Source organism: Anabrus simplex, chromosome 4 (assembly GCF_040414725.1).
Source record: "Anabrus simplex isolate iqAnaSimp1 chromosome 4, ASM4041472v1, whole genome shotgun sequence".
NCBI lineage: Eukaryota > Metazoa > Arthropoda > Insecta > Orthoptera > Tettigoniidae > Anabrus > Anabrus simplex.
In genome coordinates this window covers 252,524,537-252,548,969 of record NC_090268.1, presented here as the reverse complement: position 1 = coordinate 252,548,969, position 24,433 = coordinate 252,524,537, and positions in this window count along the sequence as shown.

Below are 24,433 nucleotides of genomic sequence, written 5' to 3'. Positions count from 1 at the left end.
TCAGTGAATACTACGTAACGAAAGTTATATAGAATTGAATTTCCGATCATTTATGTCATATATTGTTACCGTACCGGATTTGATAACATAGCTATTCATGAATTTGTATTTTTGTTGCCAAGTCCGTATCAACGCCGAGCAACGAGAAAATGGGTTAACAGAATTTGATGAAAGTCGGTATATAGAGTCGGGGAATAAGAAACTACAGTATACGTTATAAATAATTTTATTCACCCTGGATGAAATTGTAGTTTAGGAGAAAGCACCTAAAATTTAATTTTTAAATACCTATGTTATTGGTCCTATCGAAAAGTACTACATAACACAAGTTATAGGGAATACAATTTCCGACCATTTATGTTTTGTTCAGTTTTACCGTACCGACTATGATAAGAGTGGTATTTCAGATTCCGAAAAAAATTAAATGTGAAGGCCTACAATAATAAAAGCGCATAACATTGATCAACAATAACATTACATTGACCATTGTTCGTTGTGATTTCTTTGTCTCTTATACTGCCGCTCAACTCCGATAGATGTGATTACTGCTGCGTACCGAGTATAACAGCTTGACTGAATATTGGCCGGAAATAGCTGGGGAGTTAGAAAACTTTCTTCTTTACCATGCCATTCCTCTGGTTCATACATTTTCTGATACTGCCGGTACGTAACAGACTGGTTCATCATAGTATTCCAGCTAATCGGTCCTAACTCAGACGCGTTGGTTGAATGAGCAATGTGCATACTTAAGGCAGGGGCTCACTTAGTAGTAGTATAACCTGGTCTAGAATTACAATTAGGCTTATTCCAAATTATAGCAACACAATTCACTAAATAACTCAGGATTCAACCCTGAAAAGAGCCGTTTCTTAAGAAAAGCTTCTTCCTTTTCACTTTTATTAAATTTTACATTCATTTTATTCCAAATTAGCAGTGAAGAGGGGGTTTCTCCTCTGGCTTGGAGGAAAAATTTACCTCTAATTCAGATAGATTTTTGGCCGCCTGTGTAGTGAACTGAGATTTTCCGATTCATCGCGTACTCCTAGGAAATAGATTAGTAAAAGGGTATGGTTATTGCCCTGGGAGTCTTCACTATTCGACACCCCCACCCGGCTGAAGTAAGACGAAGTGTGTTCACGGATCACGGCTCTCTGCGGCTTGGTCATTCCAGCTCTGGAACTTTGGACTGTTAGATCGTTCGTTAAAAGTGAGCAAATGTGTGGTTTTTCATTTGATCGAGTATTTCATGTGGAATCATTGTTTTTACTCGCGCCATTCCTACTGACGTCACTGTAATGACCTATGTTCATTTCAGTTGGGAAAACTACTAAGACGCTCTTTCTGAGGATGTAAAAAGGCAGGTGGAGAGTGAGTGCCCGGCACTGACACTCCCCAACCTGATTGTGACTGATGGTAGGCAATGGGGCCTACCATTACAATGAAAATTCCCTAACCCTAACCCACGTTTGGTGACTTCCCCGTCGCGTTTCTAGGGTAACGTTAAGTGCTATGCAATTTAATACTATCTTGCACACAACGAATACACTACCTAACCTAGAATTATGTATACAATGTAGAATTCCGTAGCGATGTACGGTACATCAGCTAGTTATCAATATTTTGTCCCTAGTGTCGTTCTATAGTAGATGTCGTGGATGGCCAGTTCCACAGGGCCACGAATAAATTCAGACAAAAGGAAAACGACGCATATAAATGATTAGAAAATAACTGACCAGATTATAGTGCAACAACGTGTGCTGGACTATGTTGACCATTTTACATATCTCAACAGTATTATCTCTAGGAGTCGGTATTAACAGCAGAAATGGAAAATCCTCTGCATTCCTCCAGCGAATTTAAATGGTTAACATCGATTAGCACATCCATAAAGTTTTTTTTTTTTTTTTTGCTAAGGGCTTTACGTCGCACCGACTCAGATAGGTCTTATGGCGACGATGGGATAGGAAAGGCCTAGTAATGGGAAGGAAGCGGCCGTGGCCTTAATTAAGGTACAGCCCCAGCATTTGCCTGGTATGAAAATGGGAAACCACGGAAAACCATCTTCAGGGCTGCCGACAGTGGGATTCGAACCCACGATCTCCCGGATGCAAGCTCACAGCCGCGCGCCTCTACACGCACTGCCAACTCGCCCGGTCATCCATAAAGTTAAGACTCTATGCGTCTATCTTTCTTCCGATATCATTATACTCATGTGAAATCTGGAAGATGTCAGTAAAATCAGGCAAGACGCTCAACGTTTTTAATCAACTGTGTCTGAAGCTGTTACAATCACGTCAATAACGAAGTAGTTCCGTAAAGAAGTGGTCTGCGTACCAAATGCAAAAAATCTTTGTGATAGAAGACTACGAATTTTGGTGTATGTCCTGCGGATGGGCGATGAAAAATTTGCGGAGTTGACACTGATGTGGGTACCACATGACGGACGTAGGGTAAGAGGATGGCCACGCAATATCTGAACATTCGTAAAGGATCTGAATTATTAGATGTTAGCTAGAATGAATAGGAAGTACTGGCAGTTGACAGGATTCCTTGGAAGAATATCATTGCCCGATATGCTATTAGGCATGAAAGGAAGATAAATAAGTCTAAGTGTGATTCTGTCAAACGGGATGCATCCTTAACCCTTCACCAAGCAACCACCACTCCAGTTTTCCTCCCGTCCCTAAAATTCCTTAACCAAGAGATAATTCCTGCCACCACCGAAGCCAAAATATTATCGTACATCGTGTCCTAAATTCAACTCAAATCTTGGTCACAGAATGGGTGTTTCCAACTAGGTGGCAGGACTCACACCCTTGAAAATGAAAATCTACAGCCTGTTTTCAGTCATTCGACCGGGTTAGGAATGGAATGAATGAAGCCCCCATCTAGCGGTGAGGATAGGAAATGTGCCAGCTGCCGAAGCCTGTCGCGCTCCTTTGGGACAACAATAAATGACTGACAGATGAAATGTAAATGGAGTGTGTTGCTGGAATGAAGGATGACAGGGAAAACTGGAGTATCCGGAGAAAAACCTGTCCGACTCCGCATTATCCAGCACAAATCTCACATGGAGTGACCGGAATTTGAACCACGACTCACACCCTTAAAGGGGGTAATTAAGTCATGTAGATACATATAATTACTATTTTATATCCTGTAAATATATTATTATCTCCTATGAAAATTACCACTTTTATGATACCTTTAGTTGTACATTTGAATACACAGCAAAATATCGGAATTTTGCTCCGTAGAAGTTATTATAACGCGCCTAAAGCGATCGGCATCGCGTTGTCGCCTTTGAACTTCATCAGATCTTCTCGTTGATTATCAGAAATATCAAATTGTATGTAATAAAGTAAAACAAATAATAGAAACGTCAAGAAAAAATATAACAGTTTCAGTAAATGTAAGAGTACAGCAGCACTATGCCGAGGCGTAAAATCTCGGAATCGAAACCAGTGCTTGTACAGACAATGAAATGTCAGTTTCCCCCAGTGAATTACACAATAAATATTCAAATGTGGCTCATAATATAAATATTGAAAAATTGACACAAAGACTGTTAAACGCTATACATTTCTTCCACTCCCAAACCGCGAAAAATTCTACTTTAAGTATGTATAACCATCGCAAGTAATCAAAGCAGTCCGATACATTCGCACTAAATCCAAAGGCGAAAACAATACTCCAATTATTTTTTTTTGCTAGGGGCTTTACGTCGCACCGACACAGATAGGTCTTATGGCGACGATGGGACAGGAAAGGATTAGGAGTTGGAAGGAAGCGGCCGTGACCTTAATTAAGGTACAGCCCCAACATTTGCCTGGTGTGAAAATGGAAAACAACGGAAAACCCATTTTCAGGGCTGCCGATAGTGGGATTCGAACCTACTATCTCCCGGGTGCAAGCTCACAGCCACGCGCCTCTACGCGCACGGCCAACTCGCCCGGTATACTCCAATGTACACATCTCGAACTGTATTGTTATTTTCCTGCCACCTATTTTACACTTCAATTTTTCCTTGCGGAAATGTGAAAACATACGTCCATTAGCTAAGAACAAATTATCATCATTCTGTAGTGCTGTGTACTTCAGTGAATTCCTTGAAAAGATAGTTTATGAACAACTGTGCGACGTTTTGAATGATTTCGTCATTTTAAATCCCAAATAATACGGTTTCAAGAAAGGTCATAGCGCAACTACGGCTCCCTTAAAGATCGCTGACGATATGAGATCAGCTTCTGACTGAAGATAGCTCACTGAATTGTATGTATTCAATTTCAGCAAAGGTTTCGACTGCGTAAACCATGAATTACTTCTAGTAAAGTTAAAGTCTACAGACCGGGCGAGTTGGCCGTGCGGTTAGGTACGCGTGGCTGTGAGCTTGCATCCGGGAGATAGTGGGTTTCAATCCCACAGTCGGCATCCCTGTAGATGGTTTTCCGTGGTTTCCCAATTTCACACCAGGAAAATGCTGGGGCTGTACCTTAATTAATGCCACGGCCGCTTCCTTCCACCCCCTAGGCTCTTCCTATCCCATCGTCACCATAAGCCCTATCTGTGTCGGTCCGACGTAAAGCTACTAGCAAAAAGAAAGTCTACCGAAGTTCATTCGAGATCTCTGGTGACAAGTTTGAAGGCTGCTGGCGGCGCAGTTATCAACTTGAGCACATCAAAGCGGAGAGTAATGATTCCCATTAGTACTGAAAACGTGTGTGTAGAGTTTCGTGATATTAGCTGCAACGATGCCAAAGTGGATTAACCCTTACTGGAAGGGCTACAAAACAGATTTTTCGATGCTAAATAGATATAGCTATTCTTCAATCCAAGGAATGTCCAAGAAGCGTAATTTCTTGATATTAAAGAACAGGATCAGTGCTGTATTGGATTTAAAAAAGGCAAAGGCCGAATGGGCTTAATTCCAGAGGGAAAATAACAAATCTACTACCAGCATCACCCGTAGACCAGAAATGGTGAGGAAAGTGAAGGCCCTTGTTACAGGTGGTAACCCTGACCCCCAAAGGACTATCGCACCTAAGTTGGGAATGTATGCTTCAACAGTTAACGCCATAGTCAGCAATTAGAAAAGCGGGATAAGCACCGAGTTCATCATTTGTTGCCTCGTCACATTTCGGAATGTCGCACTAACGCAAGCAAGTTTTACGAGGGCTATCTGGCACGGGACAGATGGAAAAATGTGGTGGCATTAGACAAAACATATGTGTACCTGAGGAATTGTAACAAACCCCGCTCGATTTATTACCATTCTAGGGATAAACAATGATCAAAAATTGTATAAAGAATGCCAGAAAAGTTTCCAAGGGGATACTGCTAAACAATATCAGCAAGAGGTTTTAACACCCATTTACAACACAGCACTGAATGGGAGAGCGAAAAATCAGGTATGGATACATCAGGATAAAGCATCCAGCCACACCTCACATTCGATTCGTCTATTCTTACAGAGAATGGAGACAGAAACTGGAATCCGTGCAATTCCTCTTACTGACATTCCGGTGAAGCCACCCGATGGGTCACCCATGGACTTTTGTGCATTAGGACTCCTAAAAATGGCCTTAATAAATAGACGTCCACGCACTATTAATGGCCTCTGAAAAGGCTGTCATGGGGAGTGGGATAAAATAGACATGCTAGCTTTGCGAAAAGTCTGCTGTAATGGAAATTACGTTGTCGCGCTATAATTAGAAATGCTGGATTTCTAATTAAGCATGATAGTTGGTGGAGACGTCCATTTTCGTAAGTTAATTGCCCTTCAGACATCGTCCCCAGGTATCCCGAACGACTTTCTGAATCCCATTGTCACAAAACGCTTTGTCGTAGTTTGAATCATACTTGCCCCATCGTTCCCAGATATTTATTTTATTTGATAATCTGTCTTCAGGATGAGCCTCCGTGGCTCAGACGGCAGCGCGTCGGCCTCTTACCGCTGGATACCGTGGTTCAAATCCCGGTCACTCCATGTGGTATTTGTGCTGGACAAAGCGGAGGCGGGACAGGTTTTTCTCCGGGTACTCCGGTTTTCCCTGTCATCTTTCATTCTAGCAACACTCTTCATTCTCATTTCATAGCATTTATCAGTCATTAATATATCACTTTGGGAGTGGCAACCCCATCGTACTAATAGCCTATATCTGCTTCATTCATCACATCCCTGATCTGGTCAATGACTGGAAAACAGGTTGTAGATTTTCATTTTCAGTCTGTCTTCAGGCCACCAGTTAGTAGATGCTAGCGTACTCCAAGATTCAGTGCTTGGTCCACTACACTTCTCGACATATATCAATAAAACATCCAGTTTTTAATAATAATTTTACCATATGTACGCTGGTGTTTTTCAAGTAAATCAGCATGTAGAAATATTTATTGAAAACATCGTCCGTCTTATTCAGTGCACTCAAAATCATAAAATCATAATAATATTTCAAATATCCAGCATATATCTATTTTCTATACGAAGCTCCTAAACTCTATAAATATCACTTCACTCCCGCCAATAAAATTTATAGATATTGACATCTACTACAACAATACAGTCAGCGATATAGGAATAATTTTCGACAGAACCTTGTCTTCTTCGAAGAACACAACAGCAGTGGTAAAAAGGATAATTTCATCTATGTATTCATTGAACCGAAATATTCACTATATTCCTCCCAGTATGCGTAACTTGTTTATCGAAATTTTAATATTTCCAATAATTGATTTTGGGTGTGCTGTGTGGAATTATTTATCTGAAACATTACGTATTAAATTTTGGGAAGTTCAAAATGTCTGTGTTCGTTACATCTTGCATGTTCCTTGTGATGATGAACATATTACACCTCATTATGAACTGGCAAATGTACCCGTGCTTCGCTACATTGTATAATAATTTCTACTTAAATTACTGTACACGCAGCTAGTAAGATTTTATTAAATAACATGTGGAGTTTTCACACATTGCTATATTTTTCACAGACTTATGTGGCAGCTAGAAGCACCACGGGGAGGTTCCCAAATATTGTTTCCGATGTAACTTGCGCGTTGGGAAGTTTTGATGGTAACGGTAGGCCACGTTTCCTACTGCAATTCAAAGTTTAGTTCGGGAGTGTCCATTATAATGTCAGACCCCATTTCCTACTGCCAGCCACAGTCGATGAGGGGAGTTTTGATTGCAATTTCAGACCCCTCTCCTACTGTTAGTCACTATCCTATCGATTCGGGGAGTTTTAATTATGATAGGAGGTCCCCCTTTCTAGATCGCTTTAAACCGACATCAATAGATACACGAAATAAATGCATTTTTATAATTGCAAATATTAATTTCCAGATTAAATCAAATGGCGTACGGCTTTGAGTGCCGGCAGTGTCCGAGGACATGTTCGGCTCGCCAGGTGCAGGTCTTTTGATTTGACTCCCGTAGGCGACCTGCGCGTCGTGATGAGGATGAAATGATGATGAAGACGACACATACACCCAGCCAGAGAAATTAACCAATGATGGTTAAAATTCCAGACCCTGCCGGGAATCGAACCGGGACCCCTGTGACCAAAAGCCAGCCCACTAACCATTTAGCCATGGAACCGAACAATTTCCAGATTAACTGCTACTAAACAGTATGTCAAATCAACAAATGGATTGTGCCATCAGACGCTCTTTTAGCGAGCTACATGGTTGGCTCTATGATATTTTCTGGTATTATGTCTATTTATGCGTTAAACTGAGCTAGAAACCATGAATAGGGTAAAATTTTGGTGCAGCTTTCACACATTGCTATATTTTTCACATACTTATGTGGCAGATAGAAGCATAAAATTTGGCTCGTATATGGTCACTTTTTGTGCCAGTGTGAGTGCCGAATTTGACGATTCCTTCATATAAGTGTGTCAAACTATAAAATATATATGTAAAAACCACAAATTATTTTACAATTAAGAAGTGCAGCTCTAACTATCGTACAAGGGATCGGCAAAAGTCACAGAACCAAATTTGTAGATCACTCCAAACTGGGCATAGATTGTGTTATCCGCTTTGCATTATAACTTACCGTTTAACCACCAATTACCTCGCAACGATGGTCTGCACCGTCATCAAAATTGCCTCCAAATTTCAATATCTTTCGGGGCTAGAAGTTTGAACACTTGAACACCTTGGGATGTTTCCGTCGGTAACATGCTAAAAGGTATAATTTTGCCAAATTTCAATTTTCTCGAATGTCTGGCGGATTGTGTCCGCCATCTTGATTAGGTGAGATGGGGGTAACATTAGGACTTTTACGAAACTGTTAAGCCCATGAAAACTATAAGTCATCAGTTTGGAAAAGTATACCCCACTGGGTGAAAGAAATGCTTATACTTGCGTTCTTATACCGAGCCTCATATTTCAAAACCGGTATTGGGTTTGATTCTGCCTCATTTCGATGGTATCTGAAGAGTTGTCGCTTGTGTGAAGCTATAAATCTGCAAAGCTTGTGTCGGTAAAACTACCTCTACATAAATGAACTCTTGCGACACGAAATATCTGGCTTCTCGGTGTCCTCGGAAATCTTGGAACGTAAAGCAACATCATTAAAAACAGCCTCAGACGTCCTAGATTTTCAATGACAATCTCTATGCGAGCTAAACCTGGCCTGCTGTCAGCATCGTTCCCCAAATATCTTCGTAAATGTGACGACATTCAAACCGGCCTCACATCAGAAGCATTCTCAGACGCCCTAGACAGAGAATGGTGCTTTTAGACTTTGACGAAGATTTTTCAAGGACGAGATCACCTACAGAGGTTTTCAGACTAACACTGAAGCATATAGCTGTCTATAACGCAGAATCTATCTTGCAACTTTTGGTGCCTGTTGATATCTTGTGCACAGCCACGATAACTCCAGCTTTACGTTGAGTCAGAACCACAGGGACGTAATTTCAATTTAAAAACTTCCATTGGACGGATTTTAAACCACAGCATTTCGTAGAGAAGCCAGTGACAGTGCGACAATAAAGTACGCTAATGAATCATATCTATCAAAATGATGGATGATGGCCATTCAAGATATGCGTTTTATACCAGTCCTTGTAGATTAACATAGGACAACATTATCAAGCATCTTATAAGGAAAACAGAATAAACAAGGAAGGTGAGGACTCCCTGTGTACATCTGTGGAGAGGAGGGCACAGCGACCATATAAACTAGGTACGTGCCGTCACGTTCAGCAGCCGCTCAAGCGGGGAAACCATCACGTGACGGCCTTACATCACGCGTGCCCGACTTTAGTATGCAGGGCAGGTAGCTGTTACTACAGGTGCTTCAGTACTAGAGAGTGATAGTTTGTGACATGCAGATTAAATTTAAATCCAGTCAGTGAAATGTCGTCAGTATATGCCATGCTAAGCAATTTTCAGCGGGTAGATTTAGAACTACAGTAAGAATAAACAGTTATACCACCGGGAGAGTTTGCCGTGCAGTTAGGAGCATGCAGCTGTGAGCTTGCATCCGGGAGATAGTGGGTTCAAATCCCACTGTCAGCAGCCCTGAAGATGGTTTTCCGTGATTTCCCATTCTCACACCAGGCAAATGTTGGGGCTGTACCTTACTGAAGGCCTCTGCCGCTTCCTTCCCACTCCTAGCCCTTTCCTGTCCCATCGTCGCCGTAAGACCTATCTGTGTCGGTGCGACGTAAAGCAAATTAAAAAAAACAGTTATATCCAAGAACTTAGCTTTAAAAACTGCAAGATTAGAATGCGAACTACTCTGCGAAGAAGCATTCACTTTTACCATTAAAATATCGTTGAATGTTCACAAATCTATCTTGACGTAACGAAGTCTCTAAAATCAGGCTAGAAACATTGAAACCTACGAGTAGCAAAATCAATTGCTTACATTCATCCTTGTGACTCCGGAACTAGAGATCCGATCCGAATAGCATATGTGTCATTTGATAGGAACTACAGGACATGATAGAAAACATGACACTCGGTGGAACTCACTTAAATATGCGGGGAGGACAGCTTTTAAAGAAAGCTCCGAAATCCAGGTAGACGATTTCATTTGCCGTTAATACACTGACTTAGCAAATGTCATGGGATAGTCACCTAATAGCGTGTGGGGCCTCCTCTGTCACTGCGAACTGCAGTGAGACGTCGTGGAAGTGAGTCTACAAGTCCCTGGTAGTTCTCTGGACGCAGCTGACACCAAATCGTTTGCAGAGCGGCCGCCAATGCCGGTCTGTTCGTGGGTGCAATATCCATGCCACGGAGCCTGCGTTCCAGGACATCCCAGACATGCTTGATAGGGTTCATATCGGGGCTCCTGGGTGGTCATGGCAGTCGTTGGACCTCCGCTGCATGTTCCTGGAACCATTCCCGGGCGACGTGGGAGCGATGTGGCGGAGCGTTATCATCTTGAAACACCGCAGAACCGTCTGGGCGCTGGAAGGCCAAAAATGGGTGGAGACGGTCTTCGAGCAGCTCAACATACCGCGTACAATTCAATGTCTCTTCCAGAATAACTAGGGGGCCCATTCCATACCAGGAGAATGCACCCCAGACCATAACAGAGACACCAGCGCCCTGGACCACACCTTTCGAGACAGGCGGGATCCATCGCTTCATGTGTTCTGCGCCATACACGGTGCCTCCCATCGGCATGGTGCAGTTGAAATCGTGATTCGTTCGACCATATCACGTTACGCCATTGTTCTAGTGTCCATCCCTGGTGACTGGTGACAAATGCGCGTCGTTGTGCCCGATGACGTTGGGTTAACAGTGGCACCCGTGTGCAGTGCCGCTTCCATACCCAATAGAACCCATGTTCCTACGGATTGTCCCTGGTAGACGTGTCTAGCACGGCCTGTGTTGAATTGAGCCGTGATTTGTTTCACGGTTGCCCGTCTGTCACGATTGACAATCCGTCTCAGATGTCGCCGGTCACCGTCATCGAGGGTAGCTGGACGGCCGGTCGTTTGTCTGTTGTGGACGGTGACACCCGCATTCAACCATTCACGATACACCCTGGACACGGTTGATCGTGTGAAGCCGAATTCCCGCACCACTTCCGAAATTGCACTTCCCATCTTTCGGGGACCGACCATTATACCCCGTTCGAACGATGTCAGCTCACGACGACGTCCCATATTACACCTGTCACATGCACAGCCACTACTCACAAGGTCTCCTATACAACTGCCGCTGGCACAGGGGGCGTGTGGTGAGCAGACAACACACCTGCGCATCAGTGCTCCGCTATCCCATAACATTTGCTCAGTCAGTGTATATCCAAACCCAAGGACATGCAAAGGTGGTTAAGGATTGAGTTGGCCACGCAGTTAGGGTCGCGTAGCTGTGAGATTCCATTCGGCAGATGGTACTCTCGAATCCCACCGTCGACAGCCCCGAAGATGGTTTTCCGTGGCTCCCCATTTCCACAGCAGGTAAATGCCGAGGCTGTACCTTAACTAAGGCTCGGTTGCTTCCTTCCCAATTCCATCCCTTTCCTTTCCCTTCGTCCACATAGGATCTATCTGTGTCTGTGCGACGTAAATCAAATTGTAAAACAAAGGAAAAGCAGAAGAAAAACTGGAGTTCCCGTGGCTCTGTTCACGATAACAACAGTCACTTAAAGCTACACGCTTGCGTGCTCGATATATACATATATATATCCTCTTCGGAGTAAGTCATCCTAATCTCCCCGCAGAATAGAGGAATTAAAATTGATTCGTTCCTCTAATATAAATTTGCGACCTTTGAAGAAGTATTTTCAAGTCGGTCACTGACGCCCGCTCTTTCTAAATAGTGTCTGTCACTCAGTAGTGATTGGCATGATAAGACAAAATTGTACAGGAATTAGTTAATGAGAAGGGAAACCGGTCCCTTGATTCACTAATGAACGGCAAAGTCACAACACTAAAAGAAGCTTCGGCAATCATGTTACCCCTGCTCACCGAGCTCGATAGCTGCAGTCGCTTATGTGCGGCCAGTATCCAGTATTCGGGAGATAGTAGGTTCGAAGCCCACTGTCGGCAGCCCGGAAAGTGGTTTTCCGTGGTTTCCCATTTTCACACCAGGCAAATGCTGGGGGCTGTACCTTAATTAAGGCCACGGTCGCTTCCTTCCCACTCCTAGTCATTCCCTGTCCCATCGTCGGACCTGTCTGTGTCGGTGCGACGTAAAGCAAGTAGCAAAAAAAAAAAAGACTGCTCATCACAGTATTTACGTGATACTCAGAATTATGCCGCACGTCCGTACTCTTCCTTTTCATTCTGAATTAGTGTGTATGCCTTCTGCAATTTAAACATTGTAGTGTAATGACCAATTCACAATCACAATAATCTATAAAATTAAAGAAAGTATGCCATAAGAATCTAATACAGTACTTTTTTGTTCGTTCTTCAGGCTCTTGTTTTCATGTATGTGATATAAAAGTCACTTCTTCAGTGTAATTTTCCAAAAATGTTGATTCATTCATTAATTTATTGATTGATTCATTCATTGATTAACATATATAGACCTAGATTTCTCTGTTCCAGGTACGTACCAAACTCGTTCCCTGATCCTTAACGATATTTGACATATGCACTTAGACTGTAAAATCGCTAACTCTTTATCCAGACAATAACTGGGAATCTCATTGATATGATGAGTAGTAGATCACTAACTATGAAGGCCACTTTTATTGTGGTGGGGTGGAGGGGGGTGGGGAAGGGGACCATGGCATTAATTTCCTATAATCTCTATGCCAACAACTATATACGGCAAAGAGGATACTGCAATCTAGTTACACTAAATGGTTTATTTTATTGATCGATGAATTTATTACGTGTAAATACCTTAACATCGAGTTAGAAAAGGATAGTCTTTAATCTACATTAATTTTGTCCGTGTTTATTTTTTTAATGAACGCTAATTGTAATGTTATTCTATCATCCTGGAATTTCATCCTACAATTTAAACAATTGATGATATTCGAGCCACGTACTTTGATTTATAAACAGACGATCTGCGTCGGAGTTATGGCCGAAGGGTTTATATATTTTTATTGCATGGAATGCGTCTTTCTGGTACAAATGAAGTAGAACGGATTAGATTTATCACCAGCATATTATCTGCAAGAGGTCCCCGACGACTGCTTGGTTACCTTCAGCCGACAGACACCACATTCACGATAGAAGTGCTGAGCTGTATGCCCTGATGGGCAGACGTCTCCACTTACTTACACTGATGGTACTATCTGGCACGTTTTGTTGCAGACTTCTTGAGCTTACTTGATACCTCAGATATTTCTCCATCTCCCTGAATGTGTTTACGGTAGTTTTGGATCCTTTTAGACCGAAGGTACTTAGATATTTGGCAAATTTACCAGTGTTTTAAACTTTTCAACTCACGTGTTCACGAAGGTATAGTAAACTAGTAAGTACGAGGAAAGTTCTACGAGACAAATTTATCGGTACCACTTGCCTTATTCTAGAACCACGACGGAATCACGAGCTACACTTTTTTTCTGCGTCACAACAATTTCTAATTCAGTTAAAAATGGCGAATCCTGCTGACACTCGTCATCGCGTCAGCGATTTATTGAAAACTTTTTAACCGTGCTGAGATGCTTCTACGACACCTTATACGAGTATATTTGTCCAGCTCTTTGCTTCACTACTATCCAAGTCTTGCGAATTACTGTCGATTATCTTTGTATTGTAACACACTCCCTATCTCCTTTCTCATGATGTCATTAGATGGCGCTGATGCTCCATCTCGCATCGCACAGTCTTTTCTTTATTTTTTGATACCTTTTGTTCCTAGAATATATCTTGAACTTCCTACGAGAGATAAAATCGAGGCCACCGAGCTCGATAGCTGCAGTCGCTTAAGTTCGGCCAGTATCCAGTATTCGTGAGACAGTGGGTTCGAACCCCACTGTCGGCAGCCTTGAAGATGGTCTTTCGTGGTTTCCCATTTCCACACCAAGCAAATGCTGGGGATGTACCTTAATTAATACCACGGACGCTTTCTTCCCCCCTCCTAGCCCTTTCCTGTCCCATCGTCGCCATAAGACCTATCTGTGTCCGTGCGACGTAAAGCAACTTGAAAAATCGAAGCCAGAAACTTCCAATTTGCCCTCCTGTATTATTATTATTATTATTATTATTATTATTATTATTATTACAAAAGGTTTAAATGTGTTTGATCTGATGATTCGCGCGGATGACACGAATTTTGTATGTATTTATTTCCGAGGTCCTGCAAGTCTCCTGATATCTTCATTATATTGCCTCCGCTGCAGTCATCTCTTCGACAACGGTCACCACTTGGTTGTTGATTTTACCTTTTCTGAAGAAGTGGGCTACGATAGTTCGAGAGACCAAGGCCCTCCACCGGCTGTAGCGTCCAGAAGTAAGTAAGTAAGAAGGCTGTTCATAATTATTTTTCTTATAGTATGGCTTTAGCCTTTGTTTTCGATGTATTGACATATCACTTGAGATTTACTATTCTGCTTTCATTTTTCCCCTCTTGGTCTGGACTGCTTCACTTACTAACTGACGTACGGTCTATTCTAGTGTGTTATGAAAGGCTGCTATTTCCGTAATACGTGCCCGTGTGAATATGATTTTGTAGTCACCGCGTCGGTGATTTATTTGGAGCTCGGCTCTTTGGCCCACCTGAGTGAATGTCTCTAAGCCTGCTTTATAAATGCCGACATGGTATTTATCATCGAAACTTGCAACTTTGAGACTATTGCAGATAAGTAAGTTGTGATTAGGGGCGTGTCTTCGTATTGAGATACTGCCTATACATTAATATGGGAAAATCGACGACTATATCCATGGGGACATATTTTTCGTACCTTGATATTGTATAAAGACTTGTTTACGACAAATGCGTTTGGGATATTGTGGTCTCTGAGCGCCTGGTGAGAGTGTGAGTATAATAGATCGTACTCGTTACTGACTGAAGCGGGAGGGTTTAATTTATTTATTAGTTTCTTTCTTTCTTGTGAACATGTTTAGTTTTTTGGGTCGTCCTTGTTGGGCCCCATTATGTTTATATTTCGTGACGCCTCATGGTAACCAGTTGTTTACTTTATATTCTTTTGTACTTCATGGAGACAGCCATTTAAATCCAGATCCTGCTCGAGTCAATTCCTTTCCTTTTTTCCTTATTGGAGTTCAGATTCCTGTATGACGTCGATTTTCCGCTATGTTACCTCAAGGTTTGCTTTGATTATTGTTGAGCCTGGCTGAGTGGCTCAGACGGTTGAGACGCTGGCCTTCTGACCCCAACTTAGCAGGTTCGATTCTGGCTTAGTCCGGTGGTATCTGAAGGTGCTCAAATACGTCAGCCTCATGTCGGTAGATTTACTGGCACGCAAAAGAACTCCTACGGGACTAAATTCCGACACCTCGGCGTCTAAGAGAAACGTAAAAGCAGTTATTGAGACGTAAATCAAATATGATCATCATTATTATTATTGAGGTGTGTTTGTTTTTTTCACGCTAGAGAGTGTTCTTTTGTCCGGCTCGTTCTACATTTCTCTTTATTTAAACTTGTATCACAAGTCAGTCTTCAAGATGAAACGAAAATGTTTTATCCCATGTTTTCATTGTTGTAATTAATGGAGTACCATTAACGTGGTGGGAGATAATTATTACACCACTTGGTGAAATTGTAAGTTGGCTCCAAAGTACTAAATGTTTGGTCGGATGACCTCTTCATGTTCTGAATTTACCCTATTTGTTTTCTTTTGAATCCTCTTTCATTTTTGTACCGGGTGGTACACCTCCGCGCCGCTAATTCAAACTTTGCGCCAGTTGAAACTCCCCTACTGGAGGAAGTCTGAACTTTATCTAAGGTGTCAATTTTCTAGTTTCTCAGAAGATGTCACTACTTGGAAATTTTGGAGTTTCTGAACTGGGTCGTTTTCGATGTATTTTTGTTTTACCTGTAGTAAGAAGTGTGAACTTTCTCTTCTAGAGGACTCTACTGAAGAACTACAATGGTGCACCATAGTGCGAAGTGAAAGAACTGTTTTTTTGGAGAAATTTTTATTTCAAAAGTTTGTTCCTTGTTAAATTTCTTTCAGTCATTGTTTAAGTTGGCAATATTAACCCTTTCTTTCCCCTTGTTTTGAATTTAGCCAATCCCGAATTTCTTGAATTAATTTTCCACCAATTATGTGTTTCTTCTTCATATTGTGTAGGGGTTTTCTTGGTTATCCAATAAAATGATTGTGGGCGGGTGTTTTCATTCCTGAAACGCCTCGAACTTTACACGAGAGTATATAAACTGCTGATTTTCGGGTCTCTGCGCCACTTCAGTACCAACTTTCAAAGTGTAAAGTACGTAGCAGGGGGCGGGAAGCGCCTCTTTCTTCGGGCAACAGTTCAACAACAAGGTAATGGCCGTTTAATAACTTCTTTTCTTGCTAGCTCAGCAGTTTAACTCTCGGGGCGGGTCCGAAGCTTTTCCACCATGTAACTTTTCCCTAAAATGTAAAGACTCTTAGCATCTATTCTCTTTTAAAGCTAACATATTGGGATAGAGAGTGTTTAACCCTCTCGAGCTCCCACTCATATTGTTTTGAGGTGAACTTATTTTTCTCAACCGTTTCTTCCAGTCTAGCGTAATGTAAATTGTCTTCTCATATAAGCCACCTCTTTAGTGTGGGATTAGCCCTTGCATTAACGGCCTAGTGCCAAGTAGGTTTTAAACAAAATGTATTAGGAGTGCAGCTTCGCCTCCTTTCAAATTGGTATTGTCGAGGCCATGTAATATTTCTGTTTCTCCACTTGATAGGCCTCAGTAGGTTGGGTATTTTTACCCCTGTTTTCATGTCCTTGGAGGACAACTTGAATGTGGAGTTTGGTGTGGCCTTTGATAGGCTTAAATTTTGAGAGCGAGTGCTCTTTCTTGAAAATTGAGTTGTTGTATGCCTCGAGGAGGCTTTACTGTGTAATTTGGAGCAAGTGCTCCTGGGCATGAATGGGGTTTTCTGCTCCTCTGTTAAAACTTATTTTGGAGTAAAGTTGGGCTAATTGCCCAAGAATTGTGAGTTCGGGGCTCGAAGCCCAAATCCTGTAAATACTGTAATTGTACTTATGTTGCCTTGCTACTCTGTACCTGCCATGCTTGTTATTTCCTGATTTTGAAAAGAAAATATAACCTTGTTAAATTTTAAATTAATTTTAATTTCGTAGCCTGAGACCTGTTCACCACCCGCACCTTCTTTCACCTCTGCTGTTCCACAGATACCTCGGAACAATTTTTAATAAATTTATATTACCTTTTACCCTGCACTTTTCCTTTTAGCTGGTAAGATCTGTTACTTAGCTTGGTGTCTTAAAGTACGAAAGAATGGGTTTAACTATGAACTGTTCCTTGTTTGCCCTGCTCGAGCTGTCTACTGGACCTATATGGTGACCGCATCGCACTAATACGTTCCTACCTCTGCTCGCTTGTTGTTCTACTTCTGCGCGTTTTCTCTGCTATTTCTAAGTACATCATTTTGGTAGGCTCTGGGCTGGATGTGACAGTGTATTGATCGTTCTGATATAATCTATATTTACAAAGTTATGAACCCGAACGTACTTTACGAAAGGCGTACTTTTATATCAAGAATAAACAAATGCTATTAGGTTTTAATTATTTTCAGAATTGTCTATATTCTATCAATTAAGTCAAAAATAAGTAATCGTGTAGTAAGACTGTTCTTAGCAAGCTCCTGACATTTAGATGAGAAGAAGAGCGAGAGGTGACGCCGGAAATTCAACCTTGTCTTCCGGATAAGTGTATTGCCGTTCGCACAATGGGATGATCTCCAGCGTTCGACTACAAATAATAGCTTAGGGAGGACAGAGTAATAAATGTCCAAATATCTGATGAAAGGAGATACCTCCTGGGAGCTCGCTGCACAAGCCTAGGTCGATAACTACACAACTGGGCTCGCAAAGATGTTCACAAGCAACCAGGTCGCAACAATAACGAGAATGTGCACTCAGTTGAATTAAGAACATTTTCAGGAAATAGTATTCACCTCATGACAAACTTCAGTCCAAAAAATTAAATATCGACATAGTGAAAGTTACTCTGTTTCTCATACGGAACACGCTCTTGCCTTAAACATGCGCCTTACTGTCAATAGTTTTGGTGATAAGAGTTACATGAAAAGTGGGAGTGACGGGGTTAGCCTGATGATAATAGTATAGACTAGGGGCTGCCTGGCCGAGGCGGTAAAGGCGTGCTCAGTTGGCCCGAAAGGACGTGGATTCGATTCCCCGTCAGGAAATCGTCAAATTTAAGAAACGTGATTTCCACTTCCGGATGTGCACATGGCCCTGAGTTCACTCATCCTTCACCAAAAATGTGTACCAGGCGGCCGGGCGTAGAGCTAACCACTCTACCCCATCAAGTGCGGAGCTTACGGATAGTGGAAGCCTTTACCTTCCACCCCTCTAAGGGCCTTCATGGCCTATATGGAGATGACTTAATACTATAGACTAGCAACCGGTAAATATCTCAGACACAAGTAGGATATGATGTGGCTTCAAGGTTTAATATTTTGTAACGTGCAGATGTTCCTTAAATGCGACGAACACGTATTGCGGGTCAGTATTTAAACTCTTACGCATACTGGCCCGCAACACATAGCATATTTTACTTACACAACACATACTGACCCACTACGCACTCTCGGTAAACCACTTCAGTTGTATCATTTTTGACAAGTCCGGCTCCATGGCTAAATGGTTAGCGAGCTGGACCTTGGACACAGTGGCTCTGGGCTTGATTCCCGGCAGGGTCGTGAATTTTAAGCATAATTGGTTAATTCCGCTGACACTGGGACTGGGTGTATGTGTCGTCTTCATCACCATTTCATCCTCAACATGACGCGAAGGTCGCTGCATCTGGCGAGTCGAACTTGTCCTCGGACACTTCCGGCACTAAAAGCCATAAGCCATTTAATTTTCATTTCATTTTTTACATCATGTACCTTTCAGCTCTTTCTAGAATGCATTGTCTGACTGTGTAGTTAACTGTTCAACGCTTGGTCTTCGGTTCTAGAGTTCACGGGTTTGATTCTCAATCTGGGCGTGATATTTTAATCGTAAAGGTTTAATTACCTTGGCTCGAGAAATGAGCTTTTGCAGTCCCCAATATTTCTGAAATTCACACACAATACACATCTCCACCATACAAACACACGGTTTACAGTGCACGTCAGACATCACCCACCATCTCAGGAGGGTCTGCTTACATGGGCTGTACCAGATTAAGAAATGAATATTTTCCGAACGGTTAAAAATGTCGTAGTAGACGCATGTTTATGCATTATTTCGTAGAATCATATCAACAGTGCCCATTTTTGTTAGATAAGCTTAATTTCTGAATAATAATTCGTAAACTGTATTAGATTATTATACTCGAATGTATACTACAGTCGTCGGTAACCGGTTGAAGAACTAATCATTTGTCGTCGATTTTTCTTTTGTACATCATCGATTAAGAAAACAATTTTATTGCGTTCTTTCACGCTATTTTTCTATACAAGATATTCACTATTCGTGAGATCCAAATTTCAAGTAAATGGCTTTTAAAAATATTTAACGAACCACAAGAAATACTTTACCGCGATAATAGAACGTCATCTGCGCACTTAAAATTCCTGATTCACAATGGGGAGGGGTTTAAAACTTTCTCACCATTAGACATTCGGATAACAATAGTACATTTTTTATTTCTTATTTTTTCATAATTGCCTTTACGTCACACCGACACTGATAGGTCAAATGGGTCAACAATAGTATAATGGACTCTATAACGGTATCATTAAATTCCCTCTTCAGTTCTTATTAGTTATTAGGGCAATAAAATTAATCGAGCGTACACAACACTATGGCGTTCTCTACATAGTTCATTTGCAGTATCCTCTATGTAATAAACAGAGCATATCGTAAATCTATTATGAATCGTATCACCTGCTGCATAAAATCAGATTATTCCATAAATCTTACCCCTTGTGACTCATGATCATGAAACAAAGTCACATTCCTACTCCAAACTCGCCATTAGGGTTAAAGAATGCTCCATATGAGATGTAAGCTTACGTGTCCATTACTATTCAATACCGAGCTCGGTAGCTGCAGTCGCTTAAGTGCAGCCAGTATTCATTATTCGGAAGATAGTGCGTTCGTACCCCACTGTCGGCAGCCCTGAAGATGGTTTTCCGTGGTGTCAAATTTTCACACCAGGCAAATGCTGGGGCTGTACCTTAATTAAGGCCACGGTAGCTTCCTTCCCATTCCTAGGCCTTTCCTGTCCCATAGTCGCCATAAGACCTATCTGTGCCAGTGCGACGTAAAGCAAATAGCGAAAAAGAACTATTTAGTAAAAGTATGTATATGGAATGAAATTGAAGAGGAATGACTTATTAATACGGTAAATAACTAAAATTCAAGAGGATGGTAGTATTAGAAGTATTGCAATTAGACGACTGTCTCAAAGCACTTTCTTCCATATGGCTGACTAAAAAAGCTACAGGATTCACACCCGGTAAAACTCAATGAACACAAAAGAGGAGAGGAAATGTGTCTTATGTCCTTTTACTTCTGCAAATCCATCAGGTGAAATACTAACACGTGTTACCTGTTATAAAAATAGGTGATAAATTGTAGTTATGTAAATAACAATTACGTGGAACAGTGTTTTTCCAAGGTAATTGCATTTTATTTGTGTAAAATAGTACTAATACGAGGATCTGAAGAAAAATTAATTTTCTGATTCATAATGAATTATTCAATTATAATAATGCAAGGTTGTCGATTACGCAACCTTATAATCAAACATGTATACTTATAAGTTTACTATACAAGTAAAAGAACACTTATCTAGTCTTCAAAACTCCGGTTCAATATGTATATACAATCCCTTGGTTTACTTGGATGTTGTAACCAGGTCTCCACCATCCAGGACTTCCTAAGGCACAAACTCTGGCTTTCAAAACAGCCATCATCACTAGGGACCTTACGAAGTCTACCAAACAGGTAATATATCGAGATGATGGTGAAGAAATAAGTCAAGAATGCACTCAAAGTGTACTCAGCTTAATCAGTATTATGAAGAGTTAATTTTATCCGTGAAGATGAGGAGTTATATGCGAGCAGCAGAAGTCTCGCAATTAAACTACTATCTCAAAGCACATTTCTTCATCTGGCTGACTTCAAAAGCTACAGGAATCACACCCAGTAAAACTCAAGGTACATAAACAATGAGAGAAAGTGCTTCTCGTCTTGTTTTATTTCTTATATTCAATTTCAGCTCTGCAAGATTTTTGAAGTTGCTAATGTTTCATAAATTGTTTATAGTGCATTCTCTGGCACTACAATTTGTGTAATTTGCTATTTGCTTTACGTCACACCAATAAACTGGTCTTATGGTAGTGGTGGTTTAGGAAAGGGTTAGGGCTGGGAAGGAAGGGGCGGGTACCGTGATCTTAATTAAGGTACAGCCCCAGCACTTGCCTAGTATTAAATTGGGGAGCCGAAGTGAACTATCTTCAGGGTTGTCGACAGTGGGGTTTGAACCAACCATCTCCTAGTGCAAGCTAACTGCTACATGGGTCAATCCGTGTGCCCAGCTTCAAACTTATGTGACTTACCGTGAACTAGGAGTATAGCAAACAGAACGCTGACGTCCATGACAAAATTACTCTGATTTTATTACAACAACATTACACAACGTTTCCTTTACATAATTTCTCCATTTTTGCTCTGTATTGAAGAATGTATAATACGATTATTGTCCTGATAAACATAAAATTGTACTACTTGTACTGATTTAACTGGAACAGATATTCAATTTTATTAAATATATTAAAACGTATATCAGTTTTATAATTACCCTTTGTTTGTGGTAACACGGATAATTTTCGCTGCGATTTACTTTAAGGATATAACTTCTCATACATTTGCGAAACTATCTAATTTACTGTGTTATTGAGTTCATTCCAATATATTTCAAAGTTTGATTTTGATACAGTGTACCATAAACATAAACCAACAACAGTTGTTCAGGTACAGAGTAATCATGTTAGTTTTCCTGTAGGTTGACCTGGTTTTGATTTCAGATTTTTCTAATAATTTGGGACTGGTTAGAAAATCTGGGAGGGAACTAAGGCTAAGATAAAGAGCTAGAAAACACAGCATATTGATATGATGTGTCTGAGTACTGTTGGAACACCCATTACTTCGTAACCTACGTATATATTGAGTAATGTAATTTCTAATCCGTGTACCATCCAAGGTTGATTCTCCCTCGGAATCAGTGAGGAACCCCACCTCGACCGCTTCAAGAGCAGTGTCCTAGAGCGCGAGACTTTGGGTCGGAGGATATCACTGGAGAGGAGGACCGATACCTCGCCCTGGTGGCCTCACCTGATACGCTTGTGGAGGGGTGAGAAGATCGGAAGGGATAGGCAAGGAAGAGGGAAGGAAGCGGCCGTGGCCTAAAATTAGGTATCATCGCGGCATTTGCCTGGAGAAGAAGTAAGAAACTACGGAAAACCACTTCGAGGATGGCTGAAGTGGGAATCCAAACCCCCTCTGAACTTACCACACTTCAAATTTCGCGGCAGAGCTGGGAATCGAACCCGGGCTTCTAGGGGTGGCAGCTAATCACACTAACCACTAAACCTCAGAGGCGGGCGTATTGAATATATTCATGATTAAATTCCATTTTCAATGTATCTCATTTTTATGCAAAGTCCAGTACTTCAGCATTTTTAAAGTTTTTGTAGACGTTGATGACTGGTGACGGTTTGTGAATAAAGCAATCATTCAACCACAATTCTCCGGTCTCTCCAAGGTATTAATAACCCTCAAATGTGAATATCAATTGTGGGTGTGATTATTTGATCTTCGTGATTGGCAGTTTTTAGAAAACCTCTTCATATGGCATGTCCATGACAAGCAGTGGACTGAGGAGTAATCAGAAGTTAGATTCGCTCTCAGTGTGTGTGAGCGCTCCCCGTGACAAGCTTCTGTGGGAAATACGACATCCCGTCGTGTCAGCTCAGTGCTATGTGTCTATTTTCTTAAAACACTGATGTGAAAACCTCCAGTAAATAGCCGCACACAGATAAGGGTTAAACAAGTAGTTGTTTACATGTTTAATTATGAGATGACTCCCGAGGAAGTGAGCACTGGATGTTGCTATTTCTTGCAAGGAGTTTAGACCATCTTGACTAACAGCCCCGTGTGCTGTGTGAGTGTGTGTGTGCGTGTGCGTGTGTATTATGTCTCCTTGACTGTGATGTAAGTTTTTTCTACTTCTTTACGTCGCACCGACACAGATAGGTCTTATGGCGACGATGGGATAGGGAAGGGCTAGGACTGGGAAGGAAGCGGCCGTGGCCTTAATTAAGGTATAGCCCCATCGTTTGCCTGATGTGAAAATAGGAAACCACGGAAAACCATGTTTTAGAGCTGCCGATAGTGGGGTTCGAACCCACTGTCCCCGGATGCAAGTTCACAGCTGCGCGCCCCCAACCGCACGGCCAACTCGACCGGTACTCTGGACTCTAGCAAAGCCTTTGCCTAGATGTCACATCAAAGACTTCTGTTAAAACTGAACAACTACGGCATTCAGGGTAAACTGCTGGAATGGCTGAGGTCATTTTTTGGTTGGTCGAACACAACGTGTGTGTACGGAGGAGCCAATTCAGACCAAACCACAATTACTTCTGGAGGGCAGTGTGATAGGGCCCATCCTGTTCATGATTATGCTCTCGACTTACCGGATTGTGAAAATTCGACCATGGCGCGGTATGCCGATGATACAGTCATTTACAGAGCCATGAAAAACAATAGTGATCTGGTACAATTCCAATCGGACCTGGATAGTATATCTCTGTAGTGTGAGGTAAATAAAATGTACATAAACATTAAGAAGTGTAAATATGTAAGACTAAGCGTGGCTAGACAACCACTCCAGAACCAACCTGTTCTATGTGAAATTCAAATACCGACTTCTAACTCCATCAAACTGCTCGGTATTCACATTACGGACTACCTAAAATGGAATAAGCACGTGGAGGAAGTGAGGTGGTGAGGTGTGAGGCTACAGAGGGCTAGGTTTTGTCCGTAGATGTCTCTCGGGAGGAAGAAGGAAAGCCCTATGAACGACTTGTATTTTTCTGGTGCGGTCCATAGTACTATATGGTCTTCCTTCCTGGCACCCAACGACAACGGAAAATATGAGGAAACTAGAGGGTGTCCAGCGACGAGCAGAACGTTTAATTAACAAACACAGCCAGGTCATTGCCACAAGTGAACTTGTTATGTAAACAAATAGACGTAGTCCTCCTTAACAAATCCCTGACAGACAACACTCACCTTTCCCCTTTCCACCGCCTGCAGCTTAATTACTCTTGTCCTTCCCTTCGCCAGAACAA